This window comes from Rhinolophus ferrumequinum, chromosome 9 (assembly GCF_004115265.2).
Source record: "Rhinolophus ferrumequinum isolate MPI-CBG mRhiFer1 chromosome 9, mRhiFer1_v1.p, whole genome shotgun sequence".
In the NCBI taxonomy this organism is placed as follows: domain Eukaryota; kingdom Metazoa; phylum Chordata; class Mammalia; order Chiroptera; family Rhinolophidae; genus Rhinolophus; species Rhinolophus ferrumequinum.
In genome coordinates, this window is record NC_046292.1 from 57,613,963 (window position 1) to 57,628,707 (window position 14,745).

The 14,745-nt window shown below is 35.2% G+C and overlaps 1 protein-coding gene across 7 annotated transcripts in view; it reads right to left on the reverse strand.

The window, feature by feature from the left end:
- The window catches only part of ZZZ3 (zinc finger ZZ-type containing 3), a 91,807-nt gene that overhangs the window by 19,053 nt on the left and 58,009 nt on the right, over positions 1-14,745 (reverse strand). The gene's annotated exons all lie outside the window — the stretch shown is intronic.

Here is a 14,745-nt window from a genome sequence, read left to right on the forward strand (position 1 = left end):
AAAACCAGTATGATACATACAAACCTATTTTCAATCCCACCCACCCATTTTACTTCTAAAGCAAACTACTGGAAGCTGATACAGGTAGATTCATTTGTTCACTCACTCACTGATTATTTACTAAGAGAACAAGGCACTATTGTAAAAGCTTTAGCAATTATCAAGACAAATCAGGCGCAGAGCTTATGTATAATAGGGACCTACAATTACACCAGAGAATAGAAAAGGAATTGGATGGGAGTGAATGGCACAGGATAGGCCATGTTGTTGAGTGGGAGGGTCCATCATACTAGTCTGCCTATGTTTCATATATTTGAAATTCTGCACAATGAATTAAAAAGAAAACTCCAACTTTAATCCAAATCAATGGGGGATGTGACCAATGTACTCTTCCTGGGCTGGTCAGACTCTTCAAGTCTGTATTTATTTTTACTACCTTTCATTATCATTATCCAAGTCCTCTTGAATTCTTTTATTCACTTCTGTGAATATAAAAAACATTTACATGAAAGAGAATATAGGTAAAAATCCTGATGTCTAGAAGAGAATACCAAGGAATTAGTAATCTAGAAGTTTAATTTTATTGTTCAGTGTCTAGGCATTCTTATTACACACACTGTGAGGGAGGGAGGGAAAGATTTTATTTTCAACAGAACCAGAATCTTTTTCAAGGAATCAGCTTTCCATTTCTACTGTGAAAACAAGTCTTAAGGTTACATGGCATTTGTAATCTTAAAAATTAATGAGTAAACATTTTTTAAAATTCAGGCTGAGGGACATCTGTCAAAAAATTGGTCTGATTCTTCAGTCATTAAGTAGTATCATTAAAGACAAAAAAAAAAAGAAAAAAGAAAAAATAGCTATTCTAGATCAGGGGTCTACAAACTATAGCTTGCCTATTTTTATAAATAAAGTTTTATTAGAATTTGGAAAATAGCTACTCATTTGTTTACATAATGTCTGTGGCTGCTTTCTAGCTGCAATGACAGAGTGGAGTAGTTGTAAAATGGAGCTGATCCCCAAAACCTAAAATGTTTGCTATCTGGCCCTTTAAGAAAGAACCTGCTAGTCCCTGCTATAGATGAAAGGATAGAGAGACATGACAACCAAAAGTAAGGGGCTATCTTGGATTAGATCCCATGGTGGGGGAGAGACAAACAAGGGACAGAGGGAAAACTAGATTGTGGATTATATCATTTTACTGTATCAATGCCAAACTGCTAGGGAGAAAGGAGGTATTTAAGGTTACGTAGGAGAATGTCCTTGTTTTTAGGAGACATATACTGAAGTATAAGGGGGATGAGTCTACAACATACTTTTAAATGGCTCAACAAAAAGAAAAGTTTTATAGTATGTGGGGTAGGGAGGAGGATGAGGGGAAAGGAAAACAGGGAGAAAACAAATGTCACAAAATGTTAAGTTGAATATAGCCAAAGGGCAACGTTCATCATATAATTCTTGCAACTTCTCTGAGATTTATAATTTTCCTAAACAAAAACTGAGTAATGAAGAAGCTGCTCATTATGTTTTGCTACTGGCAATGAGCAGCTTGATTATCCTATGAATACTGACCTTGAGTAAATCCACTGAAAAAAAACTAGAGGACATAAGGTGATGGAAGAATAAATGTATTAGTTCAACTCCACTGTAAGAAGAAAACGGAAGTGGGTATAGAAAAACTTACAATCAGATGAGTTAAACAATATATTTTCACATGTGTGCACAAATGCACACATGTATGCACTTGTGAGATGAAAATAAGAGAAAGAAAAGCAAGATACATATTAGATTACACTTTCAACAGGACAAAACTATGTAAAGTGAACTGGTTCGCAAGAATAACAATTAGGCCACTTGAAGCAATAACAAATTCCATCCTAACAATTTCCCGGTGTAAAATAATCTGGGGGTGGGGAGATTCCTCAATCTACTTTAATTAGGCCATCATTTTAATCAAGTGTGATATTTCTCCTTTCTGCAAAAAACTGAGTTCATTAGGTGTATACATGATTGAACAGAAATTATTTTTAGGTGAGAAGCACACATATTTAAAAAAATTATCTATTTGGTGAAAGAGGAACTGTATAATTGATACTTTCTCTTCCTTCATGAAGGGTTTCAAACACTGAAACTACAGGATCTATAAATTCAGTAATTCTGTAAATAGTTCACAAATGATCTCTTTACTTACTTTCTATAAAAATGCAGAAGTCATTAGAGTATGATTAAAAAGCTTTTTATGATATTCTGTGCTAAGACAAAACCTAATACCTCTCAGCTTCTGATAATGTGTTTCTAGGTATAAAGCTCAACCCTGTACTGAAAGTACAACTAAATTAAAAGTACAATTGAAAGTACAACAGAATTAAAAACAATTAAAAAAAATACCATGTACTTTTAATTTTAAAAGCATGGAAGCACCAGTAAGATACTAAGAATTTTTATTAACAGGCCAAAAGCTAAATGAAGGTATAAATGGGAGAGTCAAACAGCACAAAACTGCTTTGGCCTTGAGGGCAGGTACTGAAGCCTGCAAGCTTGAGCTCAACTGTCTATTTCACTTGGCGAGGGAACAGAAGACAAAGCCACCAAGGCAGGTAGTCTAATAGGAGACCTTCTTCCATCAAGCTGCAACCCTACCCCTCACTTCCATCCCACAGGAGAGTTGCTTTGGAAATAAGGGGAAAAGCAGATAAAAAATTTCAACCACAAAAAGCTGTTATCACAAGACAGTCCTTGTACATATTTGCTGCCCCAAATCTTATTACTTAAGTATCCTGAAGAACTGAAGCCATGACTATAGCTTAAGCAGTGTTTTTTTGGACTGGTACAAACACCCCCACCCCATACCAAGATACCTATAGAAGAAAACGCAACTTTTCTCTGAAGGAATACATCTTCATTGCAGGCCTCATAGATAACCAACAAATAATTTTCCAAAGAAAGTGAACAGCTCACATTTAAAAATTACCAACCATGTAAGAAAGCAAGACACAAAGAATAACAATAAAAGACAAACTTAAAAATAGCTACAGGGCATAGGAAACTACAAAAAATGAATATGCAGAAAACTATAAAAACTGAGTGTGTAGCTTTGAAAAGGAAGAAAATTCAAATTTTTAAAAATATAACAAAACTAAAAGCTCAGTGGGAACAGTATTTCCACTTGCTGAAAAGGTAGACTATGCAAATTCTGAACAAAACCTTCACTGAAAACAAGCTGAAAAAAAATATTTAAAAGCTCTTAAAAGTATCGATGAGCTAACAGAATCATGAGGTATTACCAGGTCAAGATCCCCAAGAAGATGGAAACCAGAAAGTTAAAACATGTTTTGGGGCACTTTTGCCCAGGAACAATTTACTGATCCAGAAGAAGCAACTGAGAAGCTGAGCAGTGCTTCTGATACCTTAAAACGGTAGAAGATGAAAGTTGGAGTCTAGGGCCTACCAAGACTAGAGGCTCTGGGAAACCAGCCTATGCTTTGGCCTGGGATCCGAAAGGACTACACCCTGGGAATACAGGTGAACAGAAAGCATACAGGCCTCTCAGAGGGGACTAGAATACCTCCCTGTGTAATTCACTATTAATAGTAAGGCTGAAAATGCACATACCTCAAGACCCAGACATCCCTTATGCAAGTATGGAAGATCAAGAAACTCTTGAATATACACAACAACATATACTTACAGCAGCCCAAACATGGAAACAACCCAAATGTCCATCTAAGCAGAATAGACAACTGTGGTATAGGTATACAATGAAACACTGTACAGAAATGAAAACGGACACACCACATCTCTTTATATCAACACAGATCAATGTATCAAAAACATAATGTATCACAAAAGAGTACAATGCAGTATTGTTCAAAACTAAAGTAAACTTTGTTGTTGAGGGATATGTACAGAGGTGGTAAAAGCTTTTAAAATAGTAAAGAATGCTTTTTAGAAAAGTAAGATGATGGTTACCTCTAAGAAGAGGAAGGGGCTGTGACAGGGGAACTTGTCACAGGGGACTCCTGGAGTGCTGTCAATACTGTTATTTCCTAATCTGCATCCTAGTTAAACAATTGTAAGTTGTTTGATCTCATAATTACTCTGTATCTGTATGTAAATATTTCATTATTGTTATATGCATGAGCTATGGCACAAATTTTTTTTTTTTTTAAGGGAAAGTTTTCTAGGAAAGAAATGTTAGAGATCACTTCTACTTTTTTAGAACTTTATTTAAGACTCACATAGGAGTGCTGGCTCAAGTCCCAGCTCTATCAGCAACTAACTATGGAGACTTAGTCAAGTCATTAAACCTTAGGTCTTAGATTCCTCAGCTATACAATGAGAAGAATAGACTAGGGAAGTGACTGCAGAAGCTTTTTTCCAAAGTGAAACATTCTAGCATTGTAAGACACTTGTTCAACCTTAGTCACTTACTATTCTACAGTCTTCCTGAGTTAAAAATGGACTCACTTTACATTGTATATAGAAATACAGCATTAAATCACTGTTTTCTTCATAAAGAATTATGTCTAACACCTGGTTTTATCAGCTCTTCCCATAGCGAGAAGTTATGCCAAGTAACTGCTCTCAGAGAGGAAGGTATTTAAAAAGATCTAAGGGATTAAGTTTCCCTTACTTCATACTGTGTTTCCCTGAAAATAAGACCTAGCCGAACAATCAGCTCTCATGTGTCTTTTGAAGCAAAAATTAATATAAGATCCGGTCTTATTCTATTACAAGAAAAATGGGTATAACATAACACATATATAAGACCGGCTCTTATATTGATTTTTGCTCCAAAAGATACACGAGAGATGATTGTCTGGCTAGGTCTTATTTTCGGGGAAACACAGTAATGTCTACTCACAATACATTACTGGCTTCTCTCACAGAGGTTCTTCCAAAAAGAAATTACCGGGAATATAATGGCTGTGGTTTATGAAGGGATTGGTTGTCCCTATGTCATTGATTAGTACACTTCCTGAAGGCAAGAACTTTTAGGTACTCCTATCACTCTAGTTTTTAAAATATGTTGTCTCATTTACTATATTGTGAGATCCTTGAGAGGAAAGCCATTTTTCTACTACTTTGGTACTGTCCCATAGCATATTAAGGTTCAAGAGACATACAGATGAAAACAAACAAAAAACACAAAAGAAAATATGAGCTGAATAGTTGTTTGGATGGATGACTTTTCAGTGGTCAAATCACTGTATACAGAACACTACTGTAGTGGCAAGTGTGTTCCTGTGAGTCCTTTAGGTATGCTAAAGGTCCATATAGCCTCTATCCGTTTTAACACCTAAGACTTAGATGCACACGTAAGAGGCAAAGGTATACTTACCAAATTCATGGATGACATAAAACTGAGAAGGATAGCAAATACTGTAGATGAAAAAGCCAGGATTGAAAAAATAACAAGCAAGCTTTCAGCAGCTGGGAAGCTGGGAAGATCCCAACCCAGGCCAGGACGTCGGAGCTCACTGTCCTCCCTAGTCCTCTGCCCCTCCCCTGAAGGCCCTCAGTGAAATGTTTGACCTCCCTCCGCCCCAAAATAACAAGCAAGGTAGACAACTAGACAAGATGAAATTTAACCACATAAACAAAAAATCTGGAATTGAACTACAAAACCAGACAAGTACAGGATGGCATGAACTTGCCTTAAGATGTACAAAAAATTGTGAGCCTCCCAGCTGATCCTAAGTTCAATTATGAGGTTAAAGTGTGAAGTCGCTGCTCAAAAATACGTATTAGTCTGAACTTGTATGAACCCATTCAAACACTTACCAAAGCACACTCATTGTACATAGCACTGCATCAGCCATTCTGAAGAGCACAGTATAATCAACATGCAGCCCTACCCTCGGGATCATTACAATTTAGGTACGAGGGTGTGCATGTACATACTGGTAGTTTCTTAAATATTGACAAGAAAGCTCGTAAGATTCCTAGTCAATGCCTAAAATTTACAAGAATTATGATTAAGTTACTGTAAGAGAAAAACACACACAAGGTCGGACAATTAAGTTCGCGAACTCATCCTAGAACAAGTGCTACATCCCTCATTGCTGAATATCACTACGGTCACCTTTGAAGTACTCCTATTGGGAAGCTATGCACTGATACCAGCACCTAGTCCACCCTTCAAAGCAATTTTGGAACTTTTTCTGGAATGGCCATCAGAGCTGTCATCATATTACCCTTGATGTCCTGAATGTCATCAAAATGTTTTCCTTTCAATATTTCCTTTAGCTTTGCGTAAAGAAAGAAGTCATTGGGAGCCAGACCAGGTGAGTAGGGAGGGTGTTCCTATACAGTTATTTGTTTACTGGCTAAAAACTCCCTCACAGACAGTGCCGTGCGAGCTGGTGCATTGTCGTGATGCAAGGGCCATGAATTGTTGGCAAAAAGTTCAGGTCGTCTACTTTTTCATACAGCATTTTCATCACTTCCAAATAGTAAGCTTGATTAACTGCTTGCCCGGTTGGTACAAATTCATAGTGAATAATCCCTCTGATGTCAGAAAAGGTTAGCAACATCGTTGCAACAAGTCTGCAAACTTAATTGTCCAACCTGGTATGTAAAGTTGGCTAAACCATGATAAGTACATAAGCATGGTATGAATAAAGTGATCATTCCTTGGACATCCAACCAATATTTCATATAAAAAGTAAAACCAAGTTAAATTCTGAAAAAGATGTGGTATTTAATGGGAAAGGCTAAAGTAGGTTAAGATATACTAGGTACCCTGTTTCCCCGAAAATAAGACCTAGCCTGGTCTTAATTTATTATAAGACCAGGTCTTTAATATAATATAATTAATATAACACCAGGTCTTATAATAATTTTTGCTCCAAAAGACGCATTAGTTCTGATGGGCTGGCTAGGTCTTATTTTCGGGGTAACACAGTAGAATAGTGCAAGAAAAAGCACAAAGGCAGGTCAAGTGTGATACAGAAATACTTCTATATAAATACTTATAGTTATGTGTACATACACAGGTTAGTATATACATATATATTTTATTGCTCTGTTAGCTGAGACAGCTAAATAAAAGAAACAACAGCCCCTAATAGCAATGCCCACACAAAATACCCAAGTATTGGTCTCTAACACTGTTCTCAAATAAAGGGAACAGGGTTCCTCGGAGAGACAGCTGATTCTAGAACAGGGGCAGCAAATATACAGGGGCAGGAAATATACAGATGAGCCTGGAGTATTTTGAAGTAAGAGAAAGAAATTGTTTAAAAAAAAAAAAAAAGGCACAAAAAACAAACCAAAACAAAAAATACCAAAAACAACCACAACAAAAATACGCCACTTTGATGGAGCCCACAGAAAGGTACCCAATGACCAAAGCTAGAACAACTTCAGCAACAAAATAAAGTATACTAAATTATAATCCAAGGTATAAAAATGTTTGAGTCCATACTGATATAAATGAGTGAATGAAGAGAAAGAATTAAAAGAAAGTCTCACGCAGAAGAATTTCAAATAATTTATATAGATAGTCTGCCATCAAGGAGGGAGAACATAACTTGCCAGTCCTAAGTGTGGACTGTGCATAGTGACTTCTTTCCAAAGAATACAGTATGGAAATGGGGGGGGAAAGAATAATTTTACAGTGGAGAAACCTGATAAAGATTACCTCAGGCAGGTAATCAAGGTCAACATCAATAGCAATAAATCATATTAATAGTATATACCAGTTATGATGTGATAAAAACGGCACTTCATCTCTGTGATCTTCATTCCAAAACCTTACAACTCCATTCTAATCATGAGGAAAACATTAAATTCCAGAAGAGAGAAATCTATAAAACCTGACCAGTATCCCTCAAAACTGCCCAGGTCATCAATAACAAAGAAATTCTTGAGAAAATGCCACAGCCAAAGGAAGCTTAAGGAGACAAAAAAAAAACAAAAAAAACCAAAAAAAAAACCCTAAATGTAATATAGTATCCTAGGTGGGATTCCAGAACAGAAAAAATATATTAATTTAAAACTAAGGAACTCTAAATAAAGTGTGGACCTATATTTTATGCATAGTTAATAATAATGTACCAGTTTATTAATTGTAACATATTAATGTAAGGCATTAATAGAGGAAACTGTGCAGAGTATACGGGAATTCTCTGGACTTTCTTAATTTTTTTGTAAACCTACAACTGTACTAAAAAATAAAGTCCATTTAAAAAACTAGTTCTACAGTTCACAAACTCATCCTAGAAAAAGTGCTACATAGTAAAATTTGACTAACATACCCTCAGGACTGTTACACACACAAAAAACGAATTTAAAAGTTTTGTAAGGAATCAAGAATAGAAAATGCCTGATCTGAAAGTCAAAAATACATGGAACAAGTGGCAACTCTGCCACTAATTCTGAAATCTTGAACATGGACTCATTTTTTTTGGTCTAGGTTTTCATACCGATAAATTGAGAGATATAAAAACAGTTTCTAAAACCATTATCATTACACCAATCGTAAAGTGTTAGCATAAATCTCTTTATCTAGTGGGTCATAATAGTAAACAAAGAATTTTGCTTTACCTCTAATTTCAAAGAGAAGAATAAAAGCCAGGTTAAACTATATGAACAATTAGCATATTAGCTCCGCCAGTTCTACTCCGAGGAGTTGACTCCCACCACATTGAACTCTAGATCTATCCTAGCCATTCATTAATTAAATGATCTATTAACTACCACATTTTCCTCCTAAAGTAGCAAAGAAGTAAAGGTAACGAGGATGAATGGATGTAAAAATCAGGAGTACAGTGTTATGACAGGACAGAGTTTATACAGTAAGAGGAGGAGCCTAGCAGGTGCCTAGCTTGCAGTTACAAACCCTACACAATATTCATGTTTATCTACTTTCAAATAAAAATAAAACTTCAGATTCTAACCACAACCAAAGTTATAATCCACTTCTAATATGAGTGAATCAAATGTGAAAAGCACATTCATTCTTCAAAGCAGCACTAATGAATGGTGACAGGAATGAAGACTACACAGCATGGCGGCAACAGCAGAGGTATTCCGGGCCATGAGCCTCCACAGTGGTGCATCCCCAGTTGTTGCCTCCTCTCTTTCAAGTCTCTTTGCTTTCATAACTGATGATCAGCAGACTAAATAATTCAAGGAAACCTATTTAACAAAAAGAAAAAGGGCAATACCACCGTCACAGTAAATGAACTTGGGATTGTCAGGGGTCACTCAAAATTAAACAGCTGCAGAATTATAGAATATAATCAATGAGGGTGGCCTATGAACAGTACGATTTCACAGAATTTCTTACTGTGATGATGAGAAAAATGAGACAGAGAAGGGGGGAAAATATCCATAAAATATTCTGAATCTTTTAACAGGGATGGCAATGATTAAATCAATGTGGAGAAACCGCAGCATGTAAAACAAACTTGGTCCCTCGCTTTAAGAAACTCACAATCTAAGAAAGAAGATAGTTAAATTAACAATTGCTCCACTCTGTATTAAGTGCTAAATGGTGCATATGCAAAATGGCTAAAGAGTTGTTCTGAAATTCTTCAGAGCCAAGTTCATTAGTTACATTTAATTCAGGTGAGTGAAGGATGCAAGAATATCATTTCGTTTATAATTTTACTTTTGACACAAAGAATATATATTCTCCATGTTATATTTCTACACCAAACTTAAGAATCTTAGTAAAAATTAAATATCCTTTAAAAAGAATTGCTGAGAATATTCTGCAAACTGTTCCAAAAGTTGAGTTCCAAAAATATTTTGCACAATGATGGTTGAGTCCAGCAAAGGGAGGCACACTGGTATCTCTAAGGTGAAAAATGTTCTACTTCTTTTTGCTTTTTTAATAAAGCTTAGCAAATCAGAATAGTACCTTATAGTCACATGCTACCTAATATTACCTAATATAACCCACTCAAATTAACTATTTCTTTTTAATCACACATTAAAAAGGACATAACCATAATAACATGGAACCTCCCCAAGGGCTTTAAAGTCTACATACATTATATACTCTGAATTCTTTTTATCTTAATAACCATTTATCTCTTAAAGAATTCTCATTAATTGGCCAGGCATGCTTCGATCTCTGTCCTTGCAAAAACCGTAATTTCCCCCAAATAGTTGAGTTTTCTTTAAATACCCAGTATTTGTATTTATTATCATTGGTATTATTAGCTTCACAGCTTCCCAATATGAAGACTATTCACAAGTCTCTAACTCCCAAGAACCTTTGGTGGTCTTCTTAGGAATAGTCATACTTAAAATGTCCAATTATAATAGGTCATACAATTTGGCTAAAAGCAACCCAAGTTATTTTCAAGACTGCTAAGTGAATGCCAACTGAGCCCTGTAGCTTCCCTAAATATATTATTAGGATTCTATGACCTTTCTGCTTCAAGAGATAATCTGGTAACATCTTTTTAAAACTCCCCTTAAATACTAAAGCAAAAAATTAATTATTTATCAATAATTGGTCTTTCCTTATTAAAAACAATGATTTCCATTATTTTTTTACACTAAATACCTCTATGGTTAAAAAAATAAAATTTGTGGCACGTGCTTCTAATATATGTACTTACAAATTATACATTTTACTATATTTATTATATACATTATAAACATATACAAAGAACCCCAGAAATTCTTTTTTTTCTTTAACTTTTGTTTATTTAAGTGTGTTTTTCCAGGAACCATCAGCTCTAAGTCAAGTAGTTGTTTCAATGTAGTTGTGGAGGGCGCAGCTCACAGTGGCTCACGTGGGGATCGAACCAGCAACCATGTTACGAGCACTGCGCTCTAACCAACTGAGCTGACCAGCTGCCCCAGAAATTTTTATGAATGAGGAATAATACATATAAATAGCATTTTCTTCCTGTCTCCCATTGGATTATCTCAAGCATCCCTGATATGCACATACCTCACCCATACTTTTTTTTTTACATTCTTTTTATTGTGTTAAAATTCACCATTTTAACCATTTTAAAGCATACAATTAAATAAAGTGGTATTTAGTACATTCATAATGTTGTGGAACCATCAGCCCCTGGCCATCATAAATCTGCTTTCTGTCTACAAATTTGCTTATTCTGGATATTTCACATAAACAAAATCACATATGTGTGACCTGCTGTGTCTTACTTCTTTCACTTAGCATAATGTTTTCAAGATTCATCCATGTTATAATATGTAGAAGTACTTCATTGCTTTTTATGGCTGAATAACATTCCATTGCATTGACAATACCTCCTTTTGTATATCCGTTCATCAGTTCATAGACATTTCAGTTGTTTCCACCTTTTGACTATTATGAAGAGGGCTGCCATGAACATTTGTGTGCAACTTTTTATTCTAATACCTATTTTTAATTCTTTTCAGTCTATATCTAAAAGTGGAATTGCTGGATCATATGGTAATTTTATGTTTTATTTATCAAGGAACCAACAAATGGATTTCCACGATGGACACACCATTTTATTTTACATTCCACTAGCAAGGTATAAGGGTTCCATTACTGGTCAAGAATACATTTTGACCCAAAACACAAAATGGTCTATAATGGGCCATGTTTTGACAGCTTACGCTTCCTACCAACCTCTTTTCTGGATGACATCCTTGGGGCAAGAATAAGCCCAGGCAGACTCTGCTTTTCCACTTCACCCCACCCCACTACACCGCACCCCCAACCATTGCTAATTTTGTCAGGGATGCAAACCTGACCCAGGTGAGTCAATCTATTGAATGGTCAATAACCAGGTTCTTTGGAGAATGAAGAGGCTCTGGAGAAGAAAGGTTATGTAGAGTTGGGATCAGGCTAAGCACAGTGGGAAGCCACTACCATTTGCAAACTGAACTTACGGGGAAAAGTGTGCAAAAAAACATTAGTAAGAGAAAAACCAGTCTGCAATGCACAAAGAGAAGCAGAGGTAAGGGTGTAAGTTTAAATACTGACAGGTTACAATTTCTTGAAGCCTGGTTAGGCTTTATTTTCCTGACCTTGGATATTGATAAGATTGTCTACTATTTATTTAAAATAAACCTTTTTTATTTGAAATAGTTTGAATGGGTTTCTGATTTCTGCAACCAACAAGTTCTTACTAAAACAAGCTCTGACTATTTTGATCTTGTAATCATTTCCCTTGTCGGTTTTTTAAATAACCTAGAGGTTCCTTACTAAATTACTGGAAATTAATACCTTATATTCAAATTGAATATTCTGTATTCAAATTGAATACCTTATGAAGTACCATACAAAGGTTTTCACAGGGAATTTTTTAAAGAATGCATCAGTAATTTTTTATTTTAATCCACATTTCCTTCAAAAAAAAATTTTTTTCCCCTCCATAAAGACTCCAGATTTCTTGTGGTAATAAACCTTAAAACCTCAACTTGTTCCTAGTACGATACCTGTTTTTCTAAATCTATTCACAGAATCCTTGAGTTTTCCCTTTTAAAGTAGGAAGCTGAATGCAACTATATTGTGGTCGATATTATAAAAGTTGCACAATTATCTAGAAAAAATCCTGACCAGTCAGTATTTTCCCTATTCCTGAGTTTTAGATCACCCATTATAAGAAACAACCCACTGCAACATCTAAAAGTTCACCTTCTATTCTGGAATTACAAAGACAACAAAAGTTTCTGTTAATAGAGACAAACTAATAATTTCTACTTATAAACTAATACTCTAACAGGCAACACATTTCAAATATAGGCAAACTACATATCTGTTAAGGTATCTGTATGTGATCATTTCACAATAACTTGAAAAAGCACAGGACATGTGTTGTCATTTTTAATTATTTTCAGCATCTAATCAAAATTTTAAGTTTATACAGAGAAAACTGAGTAATATCCCCTATTGAAAATCTTTAAATAATAAGACAGAAATAGACAGGTACATATATTTTCTTTCAAGTCAATAAAGACAACCCAACCAAATTCTTAGCAATCTATGTGCTTTCTAAAGTCTATTGGCAATGAAACCAGACTGCTATCTGTCACTGTGCCCCAAAATTAATTCAAAATGGATTAAAGACCTAAACATAAGACCTGAAACAATAAACTGCATAGAAGAAAACATAGGTACTAAACTTATGGACCTTGGGTTCAAAGAGCATTTTATGAATTTGACTCCAAAGGCAAGGGAAGTAAAAGCTAAAATAAATTAATGCGACTATATCACACTAAAAAGCTTCTGCACAGCAAAAGAAACCATCAACAAAATAAAGAGGCAACCAACCAAATGGCAGAAGATTATTGCAAACAACAACGCCTCCGATAAGGGGCTAATATCCAAAATATATAAGGAACTCATATAACTCAACAACAACAAAAAATCCAATTAAAAAATGGGCAGACGACCTGAAGAGACATTTCTCCAAAGAAGACATACGAATGGCAAATAGACATATGAAAAAATGCTCAACATCACTAATCATCAAAGAAATGCAAATAAAAAGAACAATGAGGTATCACCTCACCCCAGTCAGAATGGCTATCATCGACAAGACAAATAGTAACAAATGTTGGAGAGGCTGTGGAGAAAAAGGAACCCTCATACACTGTTGGTGGGAATGCAGAGTGGTGCAGCTGCTATGGAAGGCAGTGTGGAGGTTCCTCAAAAAATTAAGAATAGAATTACCATATCACCCAGCAATCCTTCTGCTGAGTATTTACCCCCAAAATTATGGATAAATGTTTTCAATTTGAAAACATTTATCCATAAAGACATATGTGCTCCAATGTTCATTGCAGCTTTATTTATGGTGGCCAAGACATGGAAACAACCGAAGTGTCCTTCAATAAATGAATGGATAAAGAAGTTGTGGTATATATACACAACGGAATACTATTCGGCGGTCAAGAAAAGATGATATAGGAACATTTGTGACAACATGGATAGATCTTGACAGTATAAAGCTAAGCGAAGTAAGTCAGACAGAAAAAGCAGAGAACCATATGATTTCACTGATATGTGGTATATAAAACTGAAAACAACAAAAGAACAAGACAAACAAATGAAGAAACAAAAACTCATAGACACAGACAATAGTTTAGCGGTTACCAGAGGGTAAGGGGGGAGGGGATTTTAGAAGAGGGTAAACGGGGTCAGATACATGGTGATGGAAGGAGAACTGACTCTGGGTGGTGAACACACCAAGTGAAATATAGATGATGTATTACAGAATTGTACACCTGAAATCTATGTAACTTTACTAATAATTGTCACCCCAACAAATTTTAATAAAACAAAGTCTTTGGCAAAACTCTAGATTGTAAAAATATATTTGAAACCACATAAAACATACCAATCATAATAAACATGTAAGCTTGTTTTATAATACAGTAACTTCCTTTCTTTGGGGTCTGATATTAACATCCGAGCTTACATTATATACAGCCAGGTAAAAACATTATTTTACCTTCAGGTAATATATTCAGAAAACCATCCCTGATCATGAAACGCACTCTTCTATGCTACCTCCCCAATTCCTGAGTTTAGTGAACTATGAATGATCACGTACTTTATTCATTTATTTTCTTTTGGAAAATCTGAAATCTAGATTTTTTTAATATTAAAAAAGGAAATCATCATTAATATCGAATTAAATTCAGAATCTTAAAAGTCAAACTAATGGTATAAAAAATGTATAAAAAATGTCTACTATGAAGAGCATGCTATTTTTCTGACATTTTCAAAGCAGGATCGGGCTTTACATTTCTCCGATGATACACCAACCAACT